General features: G+C 42.2%; 1 long non-coding RNA gene across 1 annotated transcript in view; it reads left to right on the top strand.

The window, feature by feature from the left end:
* The window catches only part of LOC132597258 (uncharacterized), a 66,254-nt gene extending 52,861 nt beyond the window's left edge, over window positions 1-13,393 (top strand). Inside the window, exon 3 of the long non-coding RNA XR_009563769.1 lies at window positions 13,289-13,393. This is a non-coding gene — a long non-coding RNA (uncharacterized lncRNA). The remainder of the gene's footprint in view (window positions 1-13,288) is intronic.
* The last annotated feature ends 5,048 nt before the right edge of the window (window positions 13,394-18,441 follow it).

Raw genomic sequence — 18,441 nt, 5'->3', positions numbered from 1 at the left:
AAGCAGAATTTCTTGCCTAAGAGTCCATGAAAACTCAGAACAAGAGAAACAGATGCCGAGACTCATCAATACTAAGACCCAGCAGTGATATATCTGTCCCTGCAAAGCTTTGGAGAGTCTCTGGCTGACCCTAAGGTTGAAGACCAAATGGGGAGAAAGAGACAGAGGGAGAGAGAAAGAGTGTGTGTTATTATACAAGATGCTTCTGGACCTTATTCGTTTATTCATTCTGGTAATTATCGTCTGTACTAGTATAGTCACCAAGACATTTGATTTGCAGAGAATTTGAAAATATATGGTCTCCTTGGTCTAGAACTGACCTTTGTTAGAGAGAAGAAATAGGTCTAAATTGAAACAGACCAACCAGTAACTCAATCAAGGAATGTTAAATCAGAGCCGAGAAAGAAAGGCACCTCATTTTCTGTTTTGGGGCCCATTCATCTCGGCTTATTTAGTAAATTAATTGTACATTAATTGTAAAGCATGTAAATAGCACCCTGGCCATGGATCAAATGTGATAAATTTTAATAAAACTTCTGAAGCAGTAGCAAAAACTGCACATGTGTGTGCACAAACATGCACATGCTTCCATGCGCGCGCGCGCGCACACACACACACACACACTCGCACACACACAACTAGACCCTGGATTAGAATGCTCTTCATGACCTACTGAATTATTTGCCTCAGACCAGCGGGGTGAGATGGCTATTTTGTTTCCTTCCCTCCCCACCCCTACCCTTCCCTTTGTTTCTTTTTTCTTTTCTCCACCCCCTTCCTCTCTTCTTGTTTCTTTTCTGCCCCTGATTTTAATGATGATGGGATGCCCGTAGAAGGGCAAATCAATCATTTAGAACTGGTAAGTCTCTCAGACTGCTATGCGAGGAGACTGAGGGAACAACACATGCCTCTGGGTGGATGGTGGGTCTGAATCTTGCCTCAGACTTCCTTTGTGGGAGGCAGCTGAGCATTTATTGAACCTCCCTAAGGAGAAATGTGTTGAGGAGTGAGACGATGCAGTAAAGAGTCAAAAATGCACTCCAGAGAGGACGTGTGGAGTCAGATTTTAAATAATTCTCTTCTTCATAAGGCAATTGAACAAGAATGAACTTTTCCCCTGAGTAAAGTGAATGTGGAGTCCTAGGAACTCAAAAGAGAATCTGTTGAGTGAATAAACTGACCAATGAGGAAAAATGAAAAAAGGTTTATGAAAGTAAAATATGGAGAATGAGAGGAAAAGATTACTTGAGGTTCCAAAATACCCCATTTCTGCTTTATATATATACATATATATATATCATATATATATGTATATATATCATATATATATACATATATATATCAAATGGAATATTACTCAGCCATAAAAAAGAATGAAATTTGAAATAACATGGATGAACCTGGAGGGTATTATGCTTAGTGAAATAAATCAGACAGAGAAAGACAAATACTGTATGTTATCACTTACATGTGGAATCTAAAAAATAAAACAAATGAATATAACAAAACAGAAACAGACTCACAGATATAGAGAACAAACTAGTGGTTACGAGTGGGGAGAGGGAAGGGGGGAGAGGGAAGGTAGGAGTAGGGGATTAAAAAGTAGAAACTACTCTGTATAAAATATATAAGCTACAAGGATATATTGTACAGCACAGGGAACATAGCCAATATTTTATAATAATTTTTTTTTTTTTTTTGGCTGCGTTGGGTCTTTAGTTGTGGCATGCGGGGTCTTCATTGAGGCATGCGGGATCTTTCACTGTGTCACAGGCTCTTCGTTGTGGCACGCGGGCTTCTCTCTAGTTGCAGTGCCCAGGCTTCTCTCTTATTGTGGCGTGGGGTTTTTTCTCTCTCTAGTTGTGGCGTGCAGCCTCCAGAGAACGTGGGCTCTGTAGTTTTGCAGCACGCAGGCTCTCTGGTTGAGGCACGCGGGCTTAGCTGCCCCGCGGCATGTGGGATCTTAGTTTCCTGACCAGGGATCGAACCCGCGTTGCCTGCGTTGGAAGGTGGATTCTTTACCACTGGACCACCATGGAAGTCCTTATAATAACTTTAAATGGAGTGTAATCTATAAAAGTTTTCAATCAGTGTGTCGTACACCTGAAACTAATGTAATTTTCTAAATAGATTATACTTCAAAAAAGAAAAAGAAGCACAGCCCAAGAAACAAAGTATCAGAGGAATAAGAAAAGCAGGAAGAGAAAGAAGCAGAGATGGAGGCTATCTGCAAAAGCCCAACTCACTCCAATCCAGCCTAGAGTTGGGATTCAATGTAATACATTCCTCAATTTCCCATTATTTATGAGATTTTTACAAGGAAATAAAGATACATTTTAGCTGGTCTTTATAACTCTTTTCTTGTCAATGGATTCAGTGGTTTTTCTTTCTAAAGCATCTTTTAAAAATCTATAGAGATTGAGTTTATAGCCAATTATAATGCCTAGGGCAATTAAAATAATCAAAACATTTCCATATTTGCATTTCACAATAGCCACAAAGGCACCGTACGGATCACATTTAATTTTCAGCAAATTGTCTTAGGCAGTGATTCTCTGGCTTATGAATTTTGGCAAATGGTAATTTCTCTTAATGTGTGGCATATTTACTATAGTTAAAAGCATATAAATTTTGTTCTCAGTTTAAGTTTCCAAAAGCACAATCTGTATTATGTTGATGCTACATTTAATGTATGCAACACGTTTATAATTAAACCTATGTACACTCTGTATATAAAACTCTACATTTTAATATAATTATATATATAATATATATGCAGCTGAATGTAAGGGGGAAGGGAGATACCCCATTGAACAATACCATGTTCCAGGCACTGAGCTAGGTATTTTATATTTATTACTTTAGTCTTCACAAAAGTCATGAGAGGTAAATTTACCTTTTACAACAATTTTGGTTGCTTCCTTGATTTCTGGAAAATTGTTGCCAGGCCTTTCAGAAGCCATTTCTAAGGGGCGGAAAGCTTGTCAGATCTTAAAGTTGGTACCATCTTTTACAGGTGCCCCCATTGGCCGGGAAGTAGGTAAACTGAGGCCAATGGAAATGTCTCTGAGTTACTGTAACGATTTACTTAATTCTGAGCAGGAATAAAGTGGAACCAATTTCCTAGAGAAGGAAGGAGCAATATATCATTATTAACTTGTTTCAATCACCTGTTTCTTTATAATTAGATATATTCAAGTATGTGTTTGCTTAGGCATTAAAAAGGTCTGTTTTTCCTAACTTCTTTAGGTGTCCTTTACACAGGGACACATAACAATCAAATGTGTGCTAAGTTTGACTGGAAAAGCAGATGGTAAGAGGGATAGTCAAGCGTATGTAGGAGTATAATAGACCCTCACAGAGGAAAACAGCTCTTAATTCAAGGCAGCCTTTGATATGGTAGATGAAGGCTTAAAGCAATAAATAAAGCCTGTGAGTATACAGACGAAGGGAATGAGGTCAGGCAGGGTCCTGACAGGAAGCAGCTGTCAGATTCAAACTGGGAATTTGAGGAGACTTTAATTTTTTAAAAAAGCTATTTACAAAGGTGAGTGTTGGGTGGAGGAAAACCACAGAAAGAGTTCAGTATTTGGAGAGTAAGGGAGCCGGTCCATGGCACTCATTTTCTGGGGCAGGGAACAGGGTGGAGAGGGTTGAAAGTGGATCTGGAGGGGCAAAGGGCAAACAAGACACTAACCTTGAGAGAACTGCCCTGTGCTGGAATGTCTTGGCAAAGGCCATGAGGAGGAAAAGATGGACCTCAGCTTTGAAAGGATGGAAGTAGAACGTATAGGTGAAAGAGGAGGGGTGAGGACACTGCATTCAGAGTGAACACAGGACATAAAGGTTCAGTTTTAGGAAAATGCATACTCTGGAGTGACAAGAGGCAGAGGAATGGAACACAGATGACAAAATAGTTTGGGGCCAAATTATGAAGGCCTTGAATGCCAAACCAGGGAGTCTGTCCCTGGTCCTGAGAACAACAGCCAGTGAACAGTTTAAAATCAGTAATGAAGCTGGCATCTTAGCAAAAGTAATCGACATCAATGAGAAAACTGGTTTGCAGGGAAAAGGCACAAGTGGCAGAATGTTCAGCTTGGATATAATAACTTGATATGAGATAATGGAGGGCAGTGGGACTGAAAAGGGGAAGAAACAGGGGACATAGTGAAGGAAGACATGGTCCTCTTAAAGGCAAGGTCAAAAACCTGCTTCTGAGATGTTCTTTCCTCCCAAATGGTAATCCTGATTGAAACGTACCATGAGTGAGCCAGGACAAACGTCCCATGTGAGCTGACAAAGTGCCCCTCAGCTCGGACTCTCACCAATATAGGGCTGGTTGGGGTGTGGAAAAGGCTTGACCTGGGTCGAGAAGATGTGGTTTGAATCACTGCTCTGTCAGGTATAAGTTAAATGTCCTTCAGCAGATCATCTGGACCCTCTGAGCCTCCGATTCACATCCTCAAAATGAGACATTACTACTTATTGCCTAGGGCAGTTGTGGGAATTCATTCAGTGAGATGTGTGGATTGCAGAGAACCACAAGGGGGTGCGGATTACATGTGGATGAGGGTGGGGTTACTGTTATGCCTCTGAAGACCTTGTCTTTCTGGGCAGGGCGGGTGGAGAGGAAGCAGGCTCTTCCCCAAACGCTAAATGAAGCCCCCATTCTCTTTCTTACCAAAGCTGCTGAGTGATCAGATTTGATTGATTACTCCAGGCCTCAGCTTCCCAAATATCCCTCCACTGCTGGGTAAAGCGGTACATTTTATCTGATAAGGTGAATTTTTTTTTAAAAATTATACTTTATTTTCATTCTCCCAGCCCATGCCTGCAAAAGGTTTTTTCTCTTGCTTCCCTGAGTTTATACTAATGCTAGTTTTGGCTGAAGATTATTTCCCCAGTGCCTGGTACTTTTTGGCCTGAGTATATAGCAACATGCCAAGATACAGATTAAAGCAGGGAGTCCATTTAAATAAGATGGATGTGAAATTTGGTTGTTTTCACATCTTTGAGGTTTGTATGCAGATGTCTCTATGAATTTCCCAATGAAAATATTGCTTTCGATTTTAGGCAATTTTTACAAATAATTTATTTTCTTCCCTTCAGAGAGTGTCTACAGATCTGATAATAGCTATAAAATAACACGACCACACTGAGATGTAGACGTAAAATAGCTGTCTAGTCTCACTCACCAGCTAAAGCTCCAAACCGTTAAGTCCAAGTTTATGCTTTCACAAATTACAAATGACCTCCTGCCGTGGAATTCTATGGTTGGCTTTGAATAATTGAAACCATTACTTTAATACCTCTAAGGCCATGGGTCCCCTTTAGTTGATCTCAATGGCTTGGCAGTAATTTGGGTCGGAGGGGGGGAAATGCAGAAAGTCGTAGTTTATAGTAGAAAATCTGAATCTTGTTGCTCCGATTTTTCTGTATTCCGTAATGACTGAACTTTCATTCAACACTTATTTATAAACATAAATGAAGCCCCTGCTAAACTCATAGCGCTGTGCTGGATGCTCGGGGAGAAGGGCAAAGATCTACGAGACATGCCTCCTCTCCTCGAATGGCTTACTGGGGACATTAGACCCACACAGTACTGATAAGTGATTGCCCTCTGTCTCACCTCAGTCACGTACCCCATACTCATACCCTAGACCTGGCCATTCCGTGCATCCTACTTTCAGACCTGCTGACCATCTTCTCAGGCCACCTTCCGTAACACTCCAACTCCAGCGATTCTTCAGTCTCACCAGGTTGAGTCCTTCCCTGTCACTGTCTCTCCTCCCTCTAAGGTCTGTACTTTCCCCTCTCGTACTCCGCTAACATTCCATGGCCCATCATTAACAACTGCTCACTTGTATTCATTGTCCTTATTCCCATTCCCTTAAAGTCGCTTTTCCTTCTTGGCATCTGCCTGGTAAAACCAAGCTTGAAGTCAACTCCCCTCCTACTCTTCACCTGTAACCAGTGGCTGATTGTGGCTGGAGAGAATCTCCACAACCCAGTGACAGGTCTCATTTTATATTCATGACTCCCAACCTCAGTGGGTCTGTAGAGCTGCTGGCAATCTTTCTACATTGTCACCGTCCATTCAATTCTCTACTTCCTTAGATCACTATTTCACGTGTTCTCTTCCCTCTTCGGACCTCCAGCATCTCCTCCATTCTTTTATCTCTTTCTATTTCACTGGAGGGAAAAAAATAGAAGCTCTCAGAAGAGAACTTCCCTATTCTGCCAACTCCCACTTCTTCAACTAACTGTGTCTGTACATAAATGCCCTGCTTTTTGTCTTGTTGCTTAGCATGATCTAGTTGGGTTCCTATCTAAAGCCAAACCCTCCACTGTGTACTTGATCAAATCCCTTCTTATCTGTCCACAAACATTTCCAGTAATTATCTCTTCTCTTTCCTGATCAACAATATTTCTTTTTCTATTGGATCATTCCCAGTAGCATACAAAACATGCTGAATTACCACTCATTTTACAAAAACCACACAAAATCTGCATTGACCCCACTTCCCCCTCCAGCTACTGGTCTCCTTTACAGCAAATCTCCTTGGATGAGCCTTCTAGACCCAGTACTTCCCATTCCACTTCTCAATAGTCTTTCCTAAATACACTTCAGTCAGGCTTTCATTCTCAAAATTGCTTCCAGCACTGTTCTTATCAAGATTTTCAGCGACCTCGCCCTTCCCACATGCAATGGCTTATTCTCGGTCTTCACCTTATTCATCTAATTGGCAGCATTTTACAGTGGTTCAATACTTCAGTACTCCCATCACTTGGCTTCCAGGGCATCACTCTCAGTTCTGTCCCTGGTTGCTCCTTCTCTGTCTCCTTTCCTTGCTCCTTCTCATTTTTCCCAAACCCTGAACACTCTTTCAGTGAATCCCAGTCTCATAGCTTTAAAGTTTGTTTGTATGATTTTGACTCCCTAATTTGCATTTCAAACTTAGATGTCTCCCTCTAACTCTAGACTCACATATCCATCTGCCTAATGGGTCTCTACTTGGGTACTGAATAGATAACAAACTCAACTGATGCCAGAATGAACATGAATCTCCCTCTACCCAGAATCTACTCCCCCCCATCTTCCCCATCCTCCCAGTTGTGCAGACCAAAGAACTTGGGGTCATTCCTGACTCCTTTCTTTCTCTCCCATCACATACTCAATCTACCAGAAAATCTTTTTATCCCTTCTTCAAAATATATCCAGACTCCACTTTTCACCACCTCCACTGTTATCATCTTGTCTAAGCCACCATTGTCTCTCACCTCTTACTGCAAAAGCCCCTTTAACTTTCTTTCCTTCTCTCCTTATTCCTCTGAAAGCTATTTTCAACACAGCATATGGAGTGAGCCTTTTAAAAATATAAGTAAAATAATGCAGCTTCTCTGCTCAAAAACACTCTCATGGGTTCCCAACTCACCCAGACTAAAAATTGAAGTCCTTCCCATCACCCACAAGAGCCTACCTTCCTGACCTCTTCTCCCACCCACTCTCCCTGGCTTACTCTGCCCAGCCACACTAGTGTCCTTCCTAGAACATGCCAAGCTTTCTTCTGCTTCAGGGCCTTTGTACTGGCTAGACCCTTTACCCTGAAATGTCATCCTGCCAGTTCCTCATGGCTCACTCCCTCTACTCCAGTATCATCTCGGAGAGGCCTTTCTTGACCATCTGATAAATAGTATCCTTCCCACTCTGGTATTCCTTTTTCTTCTTGTCCTATTTTATTTTTCTTCATAGCACTTATCATTATTTGACTTACCAAATATTTTTTTATTAATTATCCCACTCCTCCTACTATAATGTAAGCTCAGTGAAAGCAAGACTTTGTTCACAGCTGTATTTCCAGCACCTACAACAGTGCCTGGTACAGAGTAGGTACTCCAGTAATATTTATTGAATAAATGAATGAATGAATTCAAAAAATGAACATCCATGGTCTTTACTGCTGTTTCAGAGAAGGTAGAGTATCACACACGGAAGTCAGTGAATGCCCTGATGAAACGGTAAATCCAGACACTGAGGGATGGGTAGAATTTTGATAGGGTTAGGAAAAAGCATTCAGGTGAGAAGCAGGTAAAAACTAAAAGTTGAAGAAAGAAAACGTCAACAGCGTTTATTGAGCATCTACTACATATGCCAAGTACTTTACATTCATTATCTCACATCATTCTCATGATCACTGCACCAGAGAGCTATTATTATATCCATTTTATAAATGAGGAAATTTTGTTTCAGGTATTTTATTTTATATTTAATATTTTATTTATTTATTTATTTGGTTGTGCAGGGTCTTAGTTGCGGCAGGCAAGCTTCTTAGTTGTAGCATGTGAACTCTTAGTTGCGGCATGCATGTGGGATCTAGTTTCCTGACCAGGGATCGAACCCAGGTCCCCTGCATTGGGAGCATGGAGTCTTAACCACTGCGCCACCAGGGAAGTCCCTGTTTTAGGTATTTTTAAAAGTAGTTTTCCCCAGAACCTATAACTAGTAAGTTGCAAGCCATTCTTGCAATTGAGGTTTAACTGAATCCAGAGTCCATTCTCTTTCTCATTTCTTTATCATCATCACTATTATTAGTGTCATTCAAGCTCCTCCCCTCTCCACCCATCATGCTCCTTCCCCCACTACATGATGAAAGACGACCCTTGTTGGTATTCAATTAAGTGATAGATAAGAAATAGATGTACCAACAAATATATTCTCAAATCCTTCTTAATAACCTACTGAAAGTTAAACCTCTTTTACATTGGTGGCAGCACACACTTTCAGTGTTTTGGCCAGCATTACCAAGCCATTTCTCTGGTGGTCATCTCAGCGTGAAACGTCAGTCCATTTGTTTCTTTGCTGTGGCTGAATGGAATATTCCATCATTGGAAAGTAAAGCTTCAAGTTTAAATTTGAAATCTTTATTCTTATCTGGCAAATTGGCGCTATCCTTAACAGTTTGGAAGGAAGTGATGTTTTTGCTGCCATCAGCTGCATAGTGTTGGATGCTCGCAGAGCAATTTATCAGATTTACTTAGATTCCATGTGACTCTGATCCAGTGGCTACAAAGAGTGTGTATTAAGCTAATTGTTATTCTATCCTCCCCCACCCCCATGTCTCTGGTATGGAAAAAGCAGTTGAGTCTGAATAGAGTCAGGAATTAAAACATGTTTTTTTTCACCCTTGAAATTCATGGGATGCCGGGCAGGGGAGAAAGGAAAATTTTTGTCTTTTCCAAAACCCATTGCTTTCAGAATAAAGTAAAAAAAAAAAATTGTTGGTTAGTTTTGCTGTGGCAAAACTTGACCCCAAAATTTCAGTTACAACAGCAAAGCAACAGTTTATTTCTTACTTATGTTACATGTTACTCATGGGTCATTGCGGGGTCAACTGTGGTTCTGCTCCATGGCTCATTGTCATTCTAGAACTCAGCTGAAGATGCAGGTCCTGTATGGGATAAGCCATTCTGGTGCAGAGAGAAAAAAGCAAGAGAGCTGTTGGAAACAAAGAATGGCTCTTAAGGCTTCTACTGAAACATGGCATATATGGTCTACATGTCAAGGCCAAGCAAGTCACATGACCAAGCCCAATGTTAATGGCGCAGAAACGTATACCCCTCCTACTGGATGCACTGAAAATCCCATGGCAGTGAATGGAGATGTGTACTTCTCTTGCAGGAAGGAAGAGTGGAGAGCTGGGAACCAAAATGTAATATACCACACATTCCTTATCCTAGCATTCAAAACCCATAGGAAAGCCAGCTTCGTGTCCCTCCACATCCCTTCTTTTGCCTGTGCTCTGGTTTCTTGTCCCCTAGACACCACACTCTCACACTTCCATGTCTGTTTCCTTAGCTGGAAATGCAATTCCCTCCATTTTCTGCCAAGTGAAGTTGCCCTCAGCCTTTAAGGTCCAGCTCAGATTTCATCTACTTTATAAAGCCTCTCTCAATTCCCCAGTTGAAGTCAAACACTTCTGTCTTGGAGCTAGTAAGGCAGACTGTTTGTACATCTCTCCAGCACTAATTTTTTTTTTAATATATTTTTTTTATTATTTTTGTCTGCGTTGGGTCTTCGTTGCTGCACACGGGCTTCCTCTAGTTGCGGCAAGTGGGAGCTACTCTTTGCTGCAGTGCATGGGCTTCTCACTGCAGTGGCTTCTCTCGTTGCGGAGCACGGGCTCTAGGCACACGAGCTCAGTAGTTGTGGCTTGCGGGCTTAGTAGTTGTGGCTCATGCTCAGTAGTTGTGGCTCATGGGCTCTAGAGCACAGGATCAGTAGTTGTGGTGCACGGGCTTCCTTGCTCCAGGTCATGTGGGATCTTCCCAGACCAGGGATCGAACCCGTGTCCCCTGCATTGGCAGGTGGATTCCCAACCACTGTGGCACCAGGGAAGTCCCTCCAGCACTAATTTTAATCTTCCTTGGTAAGTCTGGGTAAAAAACTCCTGGAGGGCAGAACCCAGGAATTAGGTTACGTTGGCATTTCTCTCCAGCTTCTTTGGGGTCAGAGTCTTGACCTTAATAGATGCTTAATAAATTCCACTGTATGACTAAAAACCTACATATTCACCATCAAGCTTATCCATAATGTGAAATTTTAAGTCTTTTCTACAGGAGGCATATGTAGGCAAACCACATAGAGGAATCTTTTGGGAGCTTTCCTCAGTCAGAAGCACGGAGATGATTCTGTTGGTTCCACAATCTAGACTCTACCTGTTGTGTGTGTGTGTGTGTGTGTGTGTGTGTGTGCGCGCGCGTGTGTGTGTGTGTGTGTGTGTCTGACGATTCCTACCTTCCCACCAATAAACCACTGTGGGCACCATGTTTTCACAGCAACATTGCTTCCCTTGCCAATTATTGCTACATTGAGAAGTGGTATTTCTTTTCCTGCTTTTTCACTGCAGTATTATCTTCTCACCTTTGGCATTCTGCATGATGCATTTGTACATGGCCACTCAATAGGAGGGGTGGCAGGGAAAGGGTGGGCCACAGGAGAGGTGCTGTGGATACAATGGAAAGAGAAGAAGCTTACAGAGAAGCTGTGTCAGAGCTGTCTCCACTCCTTACTACCTTTGTGGCCTTGGGCAAGTCACTTGACTCTACTGTCCCTTCAATTTTCTTATTTATTTAAAAAAAAAACATAAAGAGACAATTAGAAAGATAAGAAAGGATGTGAGGATATTGTATTACACTAATGTGTGAACAGAGCCTGATATCATTTTAGCGTGTTTTGTGCTTAAAAGTCAAAAGATCTTGGCTCCTAGCCAACGTCTTCAGCCTCATCCCATCTGTTTACCCTTGACCTTAATAAATTCATGAGTTTTCAAACTTGGTGGTTCTCATCCTGTCTCGTGTGGACATGGTAGTGAAAAATCAAGGCTAATAACCCCACATTTCTAGTCTCTAGGCAGAAAGCCAGACTTTACTGGGAATTTGGAAGGGGAGTTATAGGCTCCTGACCCTCCAGGTCACTTCTGTGACAGCTGCCCACTCCACTTTATGGTCAGAATATGAAACGGTCATCATCAGAGAACTGGACTCTCACTTTCAGACATGCTCTTTTCATCTTTCTACTCAATAAATGTTCTGGATTTTATGAAAGAACTGGACATTCCTTTAAATAGGTAGATGTTGTATGTAAAACTTTGTTCTTCTATCCTGAGGATGGGCAGAAGACATCGGTTTTATCAGATTTCAGAGGAGTCTAGAGCTATTCATTTTCAACAATTCTCTCTCTTTTTCATCATGGTAATTGTGTTAGGGCTCTCCAGAGGAAAATATAGAGAAAGAACCAACAGGATATATGTGCACGTGCGTGTGTGTATGTACGTCTGTGTATTCATTCCACATCCTGTTGGTTCTCTCTCTATATGTTATAGATAGATGATAGATAGATAGATGAGAGAGAGAGAGAGAGAGAGAGAGAGAGATAGAGAGATTTATTTAATGGAACTGGCTCACACAATTACGGAGGCTTGGTGAGTCCAAAATCTGATGGGTTAGGCTGGCAGGCTGGAGACTCAGGGAAGAGTTGCAATTCAAGTCCAAAAGCAGTCTGCTGGCAGAATTCCTTTTTCTTTAGGGGAAGTTAGTCTTTGTTCTGTTAAGTTCTTCAACTGATTGGATGAAGCCCACACCATTATGGAAAGTAATTTGCTTTACTGAAAGTCCATCAAACATTAATCTCATCCAAAAACACAGAAACATCCAGTATAGCATTTGATCAAATATCTACACACCATGGTCTCACCAAGTTGACATACAAATTAATCATCACAATAATGTAAAACAGCAAACAGCCCACTGACATGAGAAGTAGAGTCACAGAAACTAAGGACAAAAAGGAACCTTTGAGAACATCTAGTCTGCCCTCTCTCATCTTGCAGGTAAGAAAACCAAGGCTCAGAGATGACACACCTCTTTAGCCAGAAAGCTAGAACTGGGTCTCAGGTCCCTGACTCTTTCTGTGACTGCCAAATTCAGTTATTGGCTGTTTAATTCAACATGAGATACAATTTAATGTCCTTCCATGAAAATTAGATAGGGTCAAGTTTAGATATGGATTATGTGTGGGGCAACTGCAAAGCAAATTGCAGTTAGACCCAAGTTTCCTTCTTAGCACAATGTAAAAAAATGTAATTTGAGACAATAACGACAAAAGGGGATGGAGCTTGTTAGGAGCTGAGTTTTTGTATACCGTTGAAGCTAAATTATTACTAATTCAACCTAGATTGTTACAAATTTAAGATGTTAATTGTAATCTGCTTTTTCTGAAGTAGCCGAAGTCATCCATGGAAGAACCCTGTGAGTAAATAAATTCCCTGAGCTGGAAGGATTTGTCCAAATGTGTAAGAAAAAATTTATGCTTCAGTGAAAACTATGCCTTGTCTAAAGCACATGCTTCTGGTTGTCTGATTCTGATTCCACGGGAGCTATTTTAATCTGAAAATTGTAGATAACTGATAGCAATGCAAACCAATTCTTTTTATAAACATGCGAATGAATTCAGTGCAGGGAAGGGACAACCCTTCCTCTACTCCAAGAAAATGGCAGTTTTGCCTCCATTTGCACATTTATTTCAACATTCCTTTACTCTGTATAAATTTGGGGGTATAAATCTGTACTTGCTTGACTCTTCTTTAATCTAGTTATAACGTCTGCCTGGTTCTCACAATTAATGAGTCAAAAAAAATCTTTAACATGTGTTCATTTTATAGCTCTATGAGAGTCATGATTTTGCCTTTTTCTGAAAATTATGCTTTAATGAATGTCATGTCTTTTCCAGTACATAAAAAGAATGGTCTGCTGAATTAAAATCGACCCTCTGCACTGCATCCATTCAGCTCTATTCTGCTCTAAATCTTCGTATTAAAAAAAAAAAAAAAGGTCAGTTACAGGGTTTGCTGCATTCAAATCTGGGGGAAAAAAATCAAAGTGGAAATAGAGACTCTGACAGCAAAAGAAAATAGATTGGACAAGAGATGGAAAAACACATGGATTTCTTAACCACTTAGCAGAGTATCTGAGAAATTAGGCTGAGATGAGAGAAGGCGGAAAATAGGATAAATAATGGCTCAAAGCGATTGTCTCTGAGACTCGCCCAAATCATCAGTTATCCCTCTAATGAGCTGTTTTATTCCACACCCACCCTCCACATAAACTTCTAAAATGGGTTATTAGCAAGCATACTGGGCTGCGTTCATCTCGGGAACATTTTAGCCTGCAGAGTCTGGGCTCTACCCCTCCTAGGAAACAGCCATGGAGGATATCAAGAAGTTCCTAAGGCGAGTTCTTAGAAGAGGACAGAATAGTGGGGATCTCTTTGTCTTCCTCTGCTCCCTCTGTAACCTGGATCCGCCAAAACTTTATATGCGTGTTGAGGCAGGAAAGGGAGGCAAGGGGATGTTCAGGACACACTCCACAAGCTAAACCCAGGACCCCTACCTCTGCCTTGCCCAGAAGGTTCGAGCTGCTTCCACACGGCCTCTGCTAATAGTTTGCCTGTTGTGTTTGTCCCCAGCAGGTCACTCTGTGCTCCAGTTTCTCGATGGCCTCGCTGGATGTCTGTTGCCATGGCTACTACTTTTCCAAAGGATGCCTCCACCATCAGCTTCATTATCTGTTTGGCATTTCTTGAAGGTCCTGTTACTCATTCCTTCCAGACAGTAGTTTTCATTTGATCCCAGAGGATGCCCGACTCCTTAACTCCTCACCGTCTTCTCTGATGGGAGAATCTCCTGGGCTTTTACCTTACCTTATCCTATCTTACCTTTGCTATTCTCTCCCCTATGGCCACATCAATAGTCCAGATTCTCGTCATCTCTTCTCTGGTGTATGCAACAACCTCCTAAGGATTGTATTAGGTTGGGGAAACAAATAAACCCCAAAGTTCTAATGGCTTAACACAGTACAAATGTATTCCTTGTTACCAGGTTGACAGTAACAACGGTTATATCCCTGACACAACCTTTCAAAGACACTGAGTGAAGAAGGCTCATCTCTGCTCAATATGTGGCTTCCAAGGGTTCTGCAGCCACTGACACTCCAGTCAGTCGGCAAAGGGAAGGAGAACGGACAATTGTGCATGAGAGTCCTTTCTGAGCCAGACCTGGAAATGGCACACTTGCTGTCTGCTCATCCTGGCAAAATAAACACAGTCACATGGCCACACCTATCTGCAAGGGAATCTGAGAAACATAGATAGACTAAGCACGTGTCCAAAGAAGGGAGGGTGGGTTAGGGGTCACCGGTGGTCTCCACCACAAGGTCTCCTGCCTCCAGTCTTGTTCCCTTCCAGTCCTTTGTACCGGCCCCTGTTCAGAGGTTGAACATGCAGAGTCTCCCAGCCAGTGAGCGGTAGAGCCAGCGCCCAGCCCGGGTCTGGCTGACTCCAAAGTCCATGTGCTTCCCTCACATCTTCAGTCTCCTGTAGTAGGTTTCCGCATCCCATCTTCACCTCTTCACTGTTCTCTCCTCCTGAAATCTCACCACATTCTCCAGAATGAGGAGGGGTTTTAGTAGAAGGAATAATCCATTCTTCTTTTTTAACCCAACTTAAGCCTGGGTGTTGGTGTGAAAATCTTTTTTCTTTCCCACATCTTCTCAGCTGCTCCACTTTGCCTCCTCCACAATGTTCTCAGCTTTGCAAAGCCCCAAGCTGGTACTGACTGCGCGAGGCAAAGGTTAGCTCTACCTCTGATAGAAACACCTCCTCGTCACCTGCCCCGCCAAGGTCCCAGGCCTCTCCCTCCTGCAGAAACTAGAACACCATTGTAAAGCAATTATACTCCAATAAAGATGTAAAAAAAAAAAATCCCACTTCAGAGAGGAGCACAACAGGAAAAAAAATTAAATATTTATCAAACATTTGTAAAACCTATCACAAGCATATATTTAATTATCATATAATAAGTATATTAACTTCATATTTAGGTAATTTTGAATTCAATTAATATGTATCATATACATCCTTGTTTTTACTAATTCTGTGTAAGAAATTGTGAAATTTGTTTTCTGGTCAATTACCTTAAATGTCTTACTAAGGTGAACATGTACTGATTTTGCTTATCTAACAACCATTCCATTTGCTACTGGTAAGAGTGCCTGAAATGTCTTTTAGGAACTACATCTTACCCATTGGGGGTACATGTATTTTAGATGGTGCTACACGTGTTAAAAAAAAAACAAAAAACAGTGAGACTGCTTGTCTCACTTATTTCCTGGTCTCTAGTCTATTGGTCACAGTGAGTCCTAAGGCCTGTCTAGCGTTCATGTGGGAGAGGAAGTAGACTCCACCTATTGATGGGAGGAGTGGCAAAGAATTGTGGCAGTCTTTAATGAGCCACAAGTACAGTAAAAATGAATGATAACAAACATTTGCATAGTGCTTGGGAATTATGATATTTTTACATTGTCTCATTTGAAAAAGTTAGATTTGGGGACTTACCTGGTGGTCCAGTGGTTAAGAATCTGCCTTCCAATGCAAGGGACACAGGTTCGATCCCTGGTCGGGGAACTAAGATCCCACATGCCGCAGGGCAACTTGGCCTGCACACCACCACTAGAGAGAAGCCCACATGCCGCAATGAAAGACCCCGTGTGCTGCAACTAAGACCCAACGCAGCCAAAAACAAACAAGTAAATAAATATTTTTTTTAAAAAAAGAAAGAAAATGTTAGACTTTATTTTTACTCCCATTTTTCCAAATGGAAAAAAACCCCATGGCATAGTGGAATTAAGTGACTTGCCCAATATCACTTGTCTAGGAAGTGACAAAACAGGGGCTTATATTAGGTCTCCCAGCTTTTATCTTGTGCTTTTCCCTCAACTTCTCACTGCCTAGGTCTAGCCCTAAAGGAACATGGAAAGAATTCCTTTTGTTTTCCATTTGCATTTATTTTGGCAACCCCACATTCTAGGCAGATTGAAGAGCTATGGAAAACAGACTGCGGAGACAAATGAAATGAAACATGTATTTATGACCCTAAGTTGTGACTTCTAGGCTGTACCGAAACTGTGCTGAATAAGGTAAGAAGCAAAGCCCCGAGAAAGCTATTGACCACTGTGTGGTAGGAACATGGTGTTCCTTTATCACAGAAATGATTACAGACATTTCAAAGGTGGAGCTGGGTGAGGTTTCCCTTGAGCGGCTGACTGGCAAGGTTAGGTACAAGTGTACACGTATCAGTATGTTATTCTGCAATAGCATCTTAGTGCCCAGGATGGGGCCATGCCAACCACTTTAGCTGACAGTGAGAAAAGAAAGAAGAAGTAAAGGAGGAGGGACAAGAAGGAGGCAGGAAGAGATGGTGGAGCCGCTTAGAGAAGCCCAGGTCTCATCTAGCTACCCAAGCACTCTGCCATCGCCCTAGCCCCAGCAAGGGTAGAGCCCTGCCAGGGGCTTCCCGAGACATCCTGGGGCAGGTTGCTCTGAAGAAGAGCGGCCAGCAGAGGGGCAAGTGGGAGCTGAAATCCTGCCTGCACTCCACTTTCCAACTAGGCACTGTGAACAGACTGTGCCTACTCAGGATGGGGAAGACTTTCCCGTTTTACCCAAAGGCACAATTCTTTCCCCATGTCATGTACACAGAGGAGGTGCCTTTGTCTAATTTGGCTCAAACGCACCTTATGCCCCAGCAGCCGATGAGCTGCTTACTGCAAAGTAGGTTTCGATTTCATAAATTAAAAAGCCACACTCGTTGGGCTTCCCTGGTGGCGCAGTGGCTGAGAGTCCGCCTGCCGATGGTTCGTGCCCTGGTCCGGGAAGATCCCACATGCCGCGGATCGGCTGGGCCCGTGAGCCATGGCCGCTGAACCTGTGCGTCCGAGCTTGTGCTCCGCAACAGGAGAGGCCACAACAATGAGAGGCCCGCGTACCGCAAAAAAAAAAAAAAAGCCACAATCGTGTTGCCCTTTCAAAAACCTGTCATCCCTGACCTCGACTCTCATGCAGATCATACAGTCAGTGGTCTCGCAGCATGGAAACCTGCCCAGACTTGTGTGGGGTTTTTCCACAGGCCATTTGGACAGGTCACTCAGCTTCTCCTCTTCCTGTTCCTGTCTTTGAAATGAGGGAGGTGGACCAGGTGACCTTGGTGTCTTTTCCTGGTTATAACATGCTATGGCTCATAATTCTGTGAATGACAGTAAGTCAGGGAGTAGGTCAGACTGGAAAGTCCAGTCTGGGCTTCTCTCTGGGTAGCTTTTTAAAATTTTCTTCTTTCTGGCCATTTTGTTGTCCTGCCTTGCACTTGTAATCAGAGGACTACAGATATCTAGAGAAAAAAGATTTCAGCTTGAGATAAGATAAAGACTAGTAAAAACAAGCAAACATTAGGTCTCTTCCTCTACCTCAGTTCACTTTACTATCCCCAAACACACATATACGTGTGTGTACACACACATACACACAGATGCATGCATACACACACACAGATGTGCACACATACACATGCTGAGCTTAGGACAGACCTTTCCTCATTTCAAAGCATAAACAATAAGATACAGTTTCCTAGATGTAATCATTTAATGCACTCTAAATTTATTTCTTTAAGACACAGAAGCAACTAAAGTGCAGAGAATCCATGCCCCGGGCATTTCTATTTACATGTCTTCATATACAATTTTTGAAGGAAGTAGTTCATATTAATAAATGAGTTGGTTTGCCTTCCCAGCTCTCTCCTCACAGTAAGTGCTATCAAAAACCTCATAAATCATTCCACACCATCCAGACTCATCTGTGTAACACAAAGGGAGCCCTACTCCACTCTGAAGCTTTTTATTTATCTCCCATACACTTCGTGCATTTCCATTATTTATATTTTCCCATAAAGCAAATGATTCCTCAGTGACCCGAGGCAGGCAGATAGGTGCTTTATTCCTTGTGCTGATAGGTTAGAAGGAGTGGGAGAGAGAAGAGTGGAGGCGGAGAGGCGCGTG

The sequence above is a fragment of the Globicephala melas genome, chromosome 4 (genome assembly GCF_963455315.2).
Source record: "Globicephala melas chromosome 4, mGloMel1.2, whole genome shotgun sequence".
NCBI lineage: Eukaryota > Metazoa > Chordata > Mammalia > Artiodactyla > Delphinidae > Globicephala > Globicephala melas.
Note: the sequence above shows the minus strand (reverse complement) of the source record. Positions and strands in the feature narration are given on the sequence as shown.